Genomic DNA, 11,489 nt, shown 5'->3' on the forward strand with positions numbered 1-11,489 from the left:
AGCTTTAATGGCCTATCAAGGGCAGGATACGTGATAGATGGTGGTTGCGTAGCCAAGTTAGGAGCGGCCACTTGCTTCAAGGTCTGGTTAGCCATGTTGGAATCCTCTAAAACGTTAGGTTCAATGTGGGGGTTGGAATGATCGGCTTACCGATCAGTGATGTTAACAGGATCTTTCAATGTTTGTCTTCCACTCCTTAATAACATATACTAAAGGAACTAATCTACCTACAAAGACAAAAACAAGAAAACAAAATAAGTTCTGAAAATCAAATAAATTTGACTACGTCACTTCCCCGGCAACGGCGCCAAAATTTGGTAGCTGTCGTTTACGTCTGCCAAATTAAATTCACTTACTTAACCAACATTCACTAGTAATATAGGGTAAATAGGGAATCGTCCCATGAGGAAGCTTGCAACAAATCTATTTGAAGCGATTTAAAATTAAAGTAATGTAAGAGGCATGTGAAAGAAAAGAAAAGAATAAATGGGGGGGTTATGTTTTACGGTTGCTAAAAATAGTCTTCAAGTAACAAATAAACTCTGGCTCGAATTAAAACTGTTGAGGAGAAAATATCAAGAGAAGAATAATGCTTAGTTATTGACGCCTTAATCCACCCAGCACAAGTCCTTTGAAACCTGAAATTAAGAAATCAAATTAGCAGCAAGGCTGAAAAAATCGCTTACGAAGCAATTTCCTATCCTGAGTAAATTATTCAATTAGAGAACGTTCATGATTGAAACCTTCATTTAATTATCTTTGTGTCGACTTTGTTAAAGGAATTTTAGAGATTTAGAGACTTCCCCTTGCCTTAACCAAAGAAAATCCACCAGCGGCTTCTAAGATTAAATCCGAAGTTGTCTTAATTAGCTGCGGCCAATTATTTATCACTAATTCTAAGTATAATTGAGAAATTCAATTTCTCAATTTGCACTTAAATGATTATAAGGAAAAATTCCCAAATTAATTAGGTGATCACTCCAATCGAGTTAGAAAAAATTCCCCGGAAAATAAAATCAAACAACTCAAGGGTGCCGAATTTGACTTGAGAACAAAATAAAATTTTCAAATTACTTGTGCCCGGTTTCAGAAGTGTCGAACTAAGCTTAACTAAACTAGCCTCTCATAGCTAGCAAAGCAGAACATGAATCCATTGAAAAGAATGTGAATTACAAACTGGCTCTTGGAAGATGAAGTTCTTCAAGTCGACCGATTTTCCCTTCTCCCAATTAGCCGAATTTATTAGCTGCTACTCCGGCTCCTTGATCGGGTCGCTGGTCCAATTTTTTTAGAAAATTATGCTTGCCGCTACGCTGCTGTATTTTTTTCTTTTTGTTTTTCTCTCCTCCTTCCAGCTGCTAATCTTCTCTATTTATGGAATAATATCCTTCCACAATCCAAAAATTAAATTCAATCTTATCCCCTGTTTCCTAGCTAAACCCGTTGCATGAAAATAGCTTCAGCTTAGTAGAGTTTTAATTTAACTCTTCAAAGCTGATTTGGCTTCTTAAATTAGATTGGAGTCGGCCACCGCTTGGCAAGAAGGAAATAATAATTCCCTTCTTAATTTTGTCGCATGTTTGGCTTCTAATTGGACCGACTGCTCCTCCATTGTTTATTTAATTCCTTCAACCAGCATATGACCACCATTCAGCAGCTTTATTCATGTGGATTAACTTCCAAATTGGACTTTATACGGGCGTCAACCTGCACATGAAATAAAATTAAAATTAAATTGGAGAATTGGAGTGTAAGCAAATTATTACGGCATAAAATGTCTCTAATTAATTTAGGTTGAATTATAACTTAATTAACAAAAAATTAATCAACAATTTAAATGATTTAATTGAATAAGTTAAGCTCAAAGTTGAACTTAACAATAACAGAGTGCGGTGCAAGTAAGCAAACCCATCCCAATCCAGACAGCACACCACCCGTACCAACCCAACACACCATGTGAGTATAGAGTCGACCCACCTAGCCCTCACACTAATATCGCAGCATAGCTGCCAGTAATCAAAATGGCTAAGAGCCATAAACAGCATAGCTATAAGCTATAAATAGAATGGCTACAAGCCATAAGTACAGTAATATGATTGGCTCAAACCAATTAGTAGCAGTGATATGACCGGCACACAGCCATCAGTAACGGTAATATGATCGGCACAAAGTAATTAGTAACGGTAATATGATCAGCACAATGCCACCAATAAAGGTAATATGATCGACACAAAGCCATCAGTAACGGTAATATGATCAGCACAAAGCCATCAGTAGCATCGCAGCAAAGCTGCCAGCAATAGTAATAGTATATATGGCCAAGCCACCAGAAACAGTGATTGTGGCTGCCACCAGTAAGTATTTCCTCCTCAACAGTATCCCAACCCCATGCAATATGTCGTGTGTATAGAATCCATGCTCAGAATCAGTCATACAAATCACAGACAAATCAGTCATACCAATCACAGACAAATCAACCATTTAAATCACAGACAAATTAGTCATTTACATCACGAACAAATCAATCATTTAACCTCGATGGGAAAATTAATCATTTTACCCTTTGAGGGTATATCAGTCAGTTTACCTAACAGAGGTATTACCGTCATTTTGCCTATAGGGGCATCATGGTTATTTTACCTTACAGGGGTATTTCGATCATTTTACCCTACAGAGGTATTACGGTCATTATACCCCACTGGGGCATTACAGTTATTTTACCAATATTGGGGTCTCAGTGTAGATATCGACCTCTCAAAAGGTCCGCAGTCGCCTCAAGCGACTTAGGTAACCTAATTGGTCATAATGGTGTCAATGGGTGTAAATGGGCTCGAGGCTCATTACTCTGGCCTAGTAGGCCCACACGCTCGTGCGACCTGTTTAGCCCAGATTTCGCTCGTTATTGTCTCTGTAAAAGAAATCATTGTGGCCTTCTCAAGTAGGTGACCTAAATGTTATTTGAGTGAATTAAACGAGCTTTGGTGGATTGATTGTTCAATGGAAAGAGAACCAATCAATGCCTTACTTTGCTTCCTGAAGTTCTGTCCAAGTTTATAAAGGCTTTATGTTACACTTGATCCAAAATGCTATAACCTGCCTAACACTGTAAACCGCTTCAACACTTGGTGTTAGACACTGTATTTTCTGAATAGATAAACCAAGATCGAAGGCAATTTCTTCTCAATAGCAATTACTACCCCATTAGCAGCTTTGATTTAAAGAGATGTTTGACCCGATACGATTGCTGACAAGGCATGCTCGATTTGAATTAGCTTTCCTGAAGGACAAGATGCAACACTAATGAGACCAGAACGATCGGTACGACATGTGAACTCAGTTTTTTAAGCACTATTATCATAAGCACGAGCTGCTGTCAAAATTTTGAGAAAGGAATATCAGAGCTATCAAAGTCAGGAGTCCAACTTCAACGCATCTAACCAATTGAGGGAAACCATGTGAATAGCAAAAAGTGCAATGAAAATCACAAGAGGAAACTCGTATAAAAAATAATGTTAGATTTTGGGGGCTACCTAAACACCTACAAATATAATTATCGCAGAAAGCACATACATAGCAATATATATACAAAGCTATCAGCTTAAAAAATCAACATTTTTATTTACTGAATAAACAAAAAAACCCAAAACTTTAAGCTTCACATTTCCACATCTTTTTTAATACTCTAAACCATCATATTAAGTCAATTTAATCCGATTCAATTTGTTCATGTCAACATGCTAACTGATTTTTTGTCTCATTCAAACTAGTATACCTATCAACTCCTGATTCAATTGATTGATCAAATTTCAAAAAATCTCTAACATTTAATACAAAATAATATTATTCTATATTCATTAAAAATAATCATAATTAATAAATAGTTTTAAAATACAAATAGTCAGAAATTAACAATATCTTTACCATTGTCGCCCCCTCCGGAAGCTATCGATATATGTGTTATATGTGTTCCTGTTCTAGATTTTTCCCGATCTTAAATTTTGGTGCACTGCGATAACAGTGATACTCTTTACACTTATTACTATGATCGTAAATCATGTGTTTGCCTCGAACAAAAATTTTGTTACCAGTCTGACTCAGCGACAATCATGGATGATGTGCTGTATAATTTCATTTATAAATGTTCTTTGGAGGCATATAATTTGCTTGTTAAAAAACATTTGCTTGTCAAATGGTCATCCAAATTTTCAGTGGCTCCACCATTGGAAAGCACTCTGTATCGTTTGGGTAATGACAAGCTTATTTTGGGATGGGTCAACCATCTCCACAAGGGTTGTGAGTACATAAGATTTAATATTTGGTGCAACGAACAGGGAGGGATTCATGCAGTTACAGAGCATCAATCTGCTATTACTGTTCTATATCCCAAAGATATTTCTAATATATGGTTTTTTTATGAACTTTAGAGCCCCCTTCATATCACTACCACATCATAATTATTCATTTGCCAATGTTGCTTGCCATTACATTTGGTTTGCTCTAAATGAAGGTTAGTGCCCCTTTCACATCACTACCACATCTTAATTATTCCCATCCTTGTAAATTGACCGATTTTTCATTTTCCAATACTGCTTGTCATTATATTTTGTTTGCTCTTATTGTCGTTAAGAAGTTGATAGTGAGCTTGGAACTTCTTGTATAAAACTTGAGTAATGCTAAGGTATGGAGTAGACGAATTAGATGTTGGATTTGCATTGTGTGAAAATGTCTGCTCTATTTGTTGTTTTAAATGGGTACGAGGCTCCTAGCACCTTTAGAGGACTAGAACTCAAGTTCTGTCTTGCCTTACCCTCAATAGTTGCATCTAGCTTTTTGTTCTAACTAGAAAATAAAATATCCTGATCTAAAAAAAGGCTTAAATTCCTACTTAGGAAGTTGGTAGACTATGATAATATTTCTGCATAAAGTATCAGAGTGAGGTCATTACCTATAAGCAAGTGAAGATTTACTAAAATGCTGTCCTCTTGTTGGTGATGGATACCACACATAAAAATGCCAATATTGATAAGGACTATGATAACCTTGAACAATAAGTAAACAAATTGACTGCCAGCTAAATAAAATTAGAAAAAAAAAATTGGGTGGGTTGTGTTGGGCCAATCATGGCTCCCTTTTGGTAATTAGGGTTGGGTCCAGTCAAATGATATTGCCCATATTTTGTGCTGGGTTAGGGGCCTAGCCAAACGTGAAATGTGTTAGTATCTTGTCTAGGCTCGACTTGTGAGCAGGCCTACCTATGACAAAACTATTACTTAGGTTGTAACTTCTACTTGACTTCCATCCCCTCCAATTACTTTTGATAACCTTCATCTCTCCCACTACTTATGATTGGTGTTACTTTCATATTAGTACCATGTGGTGAAAACAACTAGCAAAAAAAAAATGGCACTTTTGGCTTTGTAACTTTGATGGATAACTTTAATGATAAAAGGGTTTAATTTATTATAATTCTAACATCTAGGGGTTCAATTATTTTCTTGGAAAAGTGTAGGGGCCTTTTTTGGTTTTTTTCCCTTAAGCCTTCAATTTTCGCTGCAGTGATATAAATTACATTCCTAATCTCATATTTTTTCCCCTCCCTTTTAGGCCTTAGCTAGAACGTGTTGATGCATGGAGTTGAGTCAAGACCCATGTTGATGGTGAAGAGAGACTTTGAAGACGCCGTCAATTATTTTGGTTAAAAATTTTAAGTTGTTGATGTAATTGCGTACTTTCTTTTTGGATACCAAAATATTGACAAAGTTAAAACTATATAGTATTATGATTTTGTACTTTATTCAGTTTTCTTAAGGCCATCTCTCTTGCCCTTCAAATAACACCCATTACGTGGTTTGAGTTTTTATTTTTTAAATTAAATAAATGTATTTGAAAATTAAATTAAACCTTTGTGGTCAGAGGTGAATCCAGGGGGTTGGCAAGGGGCCGGACCCCTAAAATGGGAAATTTTTATTTTAGCCTTATAAAAATTTTTAAAATTTTAAAATATAGATGAGAGTGAAGTATAGTGGTAAATTTCAAATTTCATGCAATTTTTCATATTAGCCCTATATAATTTATGAAATTTGAATTTTCTACTAAATAAGCTCTCGAATCTGAGCCTTAAGCTCCACAAGCTCCTTCAGTGCCATTCTACAGGGAGCGATGGACACTGGAGCTGTATTAAGAAAGAGCTCTATCCCAAATCACGATTCAGAGGTAAACCCAATAGCTCATCAGGAAAGACGTCTAGAACATCCTTTACCGTTCTGATATCCTTAATTGTAGATTCCCTAGAATCTGAAACACTTACATAGGCCGAGAATACTTCACATCCTTTATGAACCAACTTCTCCGCCTCCAGTGTAGAGATCACATTAGATAAGTAGTTCTGGCGTTCTCTGATCATGACTACCTCCATATCCTTATCGGCGATTTTTTCCTTCTCGACCAGGGCAGAAAGATCTCACTCCCCATGCAGGGCTATCAGAACTCTCAAATTATCTCTGAGCCCATCCTCAAAGCGGACACATTGCTCATACTCAGATGCCACCATACCTCACGCATAGTGGCTCAGTCTCAAAAACTCGGCCTCATACTCGGCCACATTAGGGTAACCCCAGTGACACCCTTGAAGAGCTCAGCTCTATTGGACTGGAGTAGTTCCCTAACTGACCCTTGGCCCCCCAAGTCTAATATTGGGCCCAGCGACCCTCTCCAAAATCCTTAGCATAGCCTGGGACAATGCATCATCCCCAACCATGCGATCTTTAGACCCAGTCTCAGTAGCAGGCGACACTGACATCTCACTCGTATCTAAATTTGGCAGACTGCCCGATGACGAGGACTCAGCTCGAGCCCTTCTACAGCCTTTACCTTGGCCTCTAGTACTCCGTCCGCGAGTACCTCTGGTGCTCATTGTCTAATTGTGTTTTATCAGTATTAACAGTTTTATGCATCAATTTACAGTTTCAATGTTTATTAACATATATTTTTAAAAAACAGTATCAGAAGTGTAAAGTTTGTTTCATCAATCGCAGTGTCAATCAATGTCTATAAGTTTTGCTACAGTCTCAGTATACACTATTTTAAGTATTTTCAATATAGTCTATCTATAGTAGTATTATTATATACTATCTATAGTAGTTTTAGGATATACTATCAAAGACAATTTCAGTTTCAGTTTAAACAATCCATGCTTTCAGAAAACTTGTATAAATCAAAATGCATGCTAAGACCCTCTTATTTCGGGAGATAGAATGTCACACCCAATGAGTTAGGATGTGATGTTTTGCATCCTCGAAAATGACCTTGTCTTTTGATTTTTGAAACTCATGCAGTGAAGTTTAAAAAGGATATTCAATTGTTTAAGTCAAATGAAAAATCGAAGCCCAATAAGTTAATGTATGATTTCTCAAATTTTCGAACATTGAATATTGCCTTTATTATTTTTTAGAAAAAAATCCTCATCTTGAGAAAACAAAATACCGTATCCAATAAGTTAGGATACAACGTATCGAATCTTTGGAAACGTTTTTTATTTATGTGTTTTGATTAAAGAATATTCTAGATTATTTATATTCAATGAGAAAAATTGGAACCCAATAAGTTAGGGTTCAATCCTCTTGAAGATCCCAAATACCGAGTATTGCGTTATCTTGAAAGCTTTTGAATAAATTGATTCCAAAAACTTGAACCATATTAAACACAACTTTTTGAACAAATAAAACGCAATGGAATAACAATGTATGACGCGAGGTGATAATTCGTAAACCACAATATATGTTAATGAACACAAATAATCAATAAATACCAGTAAACAAATACCATACACATAAAGGAAATAATCTCACACCACATGTAAATATCAACATTAATATTTAAAAGCTAATAAAAAACTAATAAACAAGCAAATTAACAAAAACACCAACCCAATGTACAAGTTTTGAAATAATAAAAAAAAAACATGAAAGAAAGGAAATTGTAAACCAAAAAAGTGTACGTACAAAAATTTAAAACAAATAATATGTAAGAAAATTTAAAATAGATCAAAAATGGAGTTAAAAAATATATGTACTATGTGAAACAAAAATATCTAAATAAATTTTAAAGTAAATGTTACATATGTATAAAATCAAAATAAGTAATATATAAAATAATACATATGGAATGAAAAACTCAAAATAAATAATAATATATATGATGATACATGTAAAAAAGTTGAAATGGGTGAAATATAATAAAGTAGGTTTTTTTAAAAAAAAAATTATACATATATGAGAATAAGGAAAAATATAATAATATGGAATCAATAATATATCATATATGTATAATAAGTATAATATAAATTGTGTATAAATAATATTAAGTTTACATATAAATATGTAAAATAATACATAATAAATTTGAATAATAATACATGGAAACTTAAAATAATTATATGATAAATTTAAAATAATAATATGTGATAAATTTAAACAAAATTCATAATGGATTTAGAACAAATACAAAAAAAATAGAGTTAGATTTAAAAATTAAATATATAAAAACTAATGAAATCTAAATACTTAAATAAATTAAAAAATGAGCTAATTAAATCAAGCTAATAAGGATTAAATTGGTTTTAAAACAAAATCAAAAAGAAAAAAATGAAAATAAAATAAAATTGAAGGGCGAAAATGCAGCACGCGAATAACATGGGGGACTAATTGGGAAATATTCCCCATCCTCTCAAAACGCAATGCTGTGATATGGACTAAAATGTAGCAAAAATAAAATGTCAGGCCAAATTTAAAAGAAATAAAAAGATTGATCCGAATATGCTATAGAAGCAGGAGGACCATTTCACAAATATCCCACTGAAGTAAAAACACGCCGATCCTTCCCCTGGGTCAGGTCACTGTGCGAGTCAATAGACCAAACGGTGCCGTTTTGGCGCTGGTGCCCTTGTCTCAAAACGGCGTCGTATTGCGTTATTATTTAAACAGAATTTTCTTTAAAAAAACATGAGTAGCATATGTTCCAAAAAAATGATGCCTCTATTTCTCTGCTAGGGTTTTATACCCTACCCAAGTCGCCGCCAATCTGCCTCATCGTCGTCGCGATTCCACCGTACACAGTGGTCAGAGCTGTACTATATTTGGTTTTTTATCCCGTTTACGAGTGGGACTGAGGGTCGGTCGTCACAAGGCAACCAGGTAAACTTCTCTCTCTTTTTTTACTTATTGTTTTACCCCTTTCTCTAATAAATTGGAACAAAAAAGAAGAGACAAAAAAAACAAATATCTACCTTCAATCTAAAATTTCTCCTTGATATGAATTTTTTCTATTTTTCATCGATTCTTCAAAAATCCCCTTTTTACAGATTTGAAACGGGCTTTTTATAGCCGAAAACAAAATAAAAATTACAAAGACATATTTCGTTCTTTTTTTTTGTTATTTGCTGTTGTTTTCTGTTCTTCCTATTAGCTGACATATTTGTTTGCTGCTCCTTTGCTGCAGGTACACGCTCGGAAGGAGCGCACGAGCGCGGAGGCACAGCACGCACGAGGGCCTGGGTTCGGCTACGGCTCAGAGGTAGAAGGTTGCTATTGCTGCTAGGGTTTTTTTTTGTTTTGTTTTGGGCTAGAAATGGGTTTGGGTATTATTGGGCCATACGGGCATTTTGTAATCTGGACATTAATTTATTGGACTTTTATATATTCTTTTTTTATTTCGTTTTTTAATTTTTTAATTTGGTTTATTATTTGGTTGTGGGCCATGGAAAAAATTGGGCCTTACAGCTGCCCTTTTTTGCTCGTTGTCGTATAACGAGAATGGAGCAAAGACTAAAAAAGACCAATTTTGCCCGATCCTACTGAGCCTCGACTCCTTGATGCTTCTTCTCTTTAAGAGGTCCTATTCCATCCCACTGCATCTCCAGGGGTATAGGAATTTGTCGTTTCAATCGACCCTACTGCAATGCCAGGGAAATAAGATTCATTGTCTTCAGTCTACTCCGCTGTAACTTTAGGGAGATAAGGCAGATGGTTTTGTTGACACCATTTTTTGAGAAAACGGGGTCGACTTGGATTTAAAAAAAATGAAAATGGGAGTCGCCACCGATCCTTTTGATGAGGTGTGATCGGGTAACCTCATAAAATGGTTGTTTTCAATAAACGGTTTAGATTTATTAAAACAATGCTTTTGGTCTGCGAAATTCAGAAAAATAGGTTCGGGAGTTGGTTACGTACGAGGAAGGATTAGCACCCTCGTAACGCCCAAAAATTGGTACCTAGTTGATTAATTAACGTCTTAATGTCGAAGGTTGAAAAATTTTAAAATACGATCCTTGTATTAAAGAACTTGGATAAATCAAATTAGCCGTCATTTCGGAGAGAGAAAACATCATATCCCATGAGTTAGGGCATGATATTTCACCTCCTCGAAAATGAGCTTGTCTGAAAACTTGTGCAATAAAGTCTAAAAGGGTATTCAATTGTTTAAGTCAAATGAAAAAAAATCGCAACCCAATACGTTAGGGCACAATTTCTCAAAATTCTAAATATCGAATATTTCCTTAATTATTTTTTTAGAAAAAATCCTCATCTCAAGAAAACAACGTGTCATATCCAATGCGTTAGGACACAACTATTGAATTCCCGATAATGAGCTTTTTATGTTTTTTTATTAAAGAGCATTCTCGATTATATAGATTCAACAAAGAAAATTAGAACCTAATACGTTAGGGCCCAATCCTCTCGAAGATCCTAAATTCCGAGTATTGCCTTTATTTTCAAAGTTTTTTTCTTTTTTACAAATTTGGGTAAAAAAATTATATATGACGGGATAACAATTATGACAATGTAAGTAAAAATAGTACGAGCAAAAAATAAAAGAAAAATAAATGAATAAAACAGAAGAATCAATTATATATACGATAACAAGTAAATAAACGAATAGAACTAAAATGTTCTTTTAAAATAATAATGAACGCATAAATAAATAAATAATATTTAAAATAAGGAAAATGAATAAAATTATAAAAAATGCAAAAAGATATGTATGTATGTATGTATGTATATGAAAATTATAAAATATAAAAAATATATAAATAGGTATATAATAGTATCGTATAGAAATATTATTGATTTTTAAAAATGTAGAAGTATATATAAGTAAAATTTTTAAACAATGTATTTATAATATAAGATCAATTAAAATATATAGACAATATTGAATTAGTATAAAAAAACATAAACTAATATATTATGAAATTAGACATGATATATAATAAAAGAATTAAAATAATAATCCATAGTAAGATAAAATAATATGTAAAAAAGGGTAAATAAATATACGAAATAATACAACAACAACAACAACAACAACAACAACAACAACAATAATAATAATAAGGTGAGTAATAATAATAAATACAATAACAGTAATAGTAATAGTAATATTTAAAAAAGAATGGTAGTAAAAATAATGGTAATATTATCAAAATTAATTAA

Source organism: Gossypium hirsutum, chromosome D06, assembly GCF_007990345.1.
Source record: "Gossypium hirsutum isolate 1008001.06 chromosome D06, Gossypium_hirsutum_v2.1, whole genome shotgun sequence".
Classification (NCBI taxonomy): domain Eukaryota; kingdom Viridiplantae; phylum Streptophyta; class Magnoliopsida; order Malvales; family Malvaceae; genus Gossypium; species Gossypium hirsutum.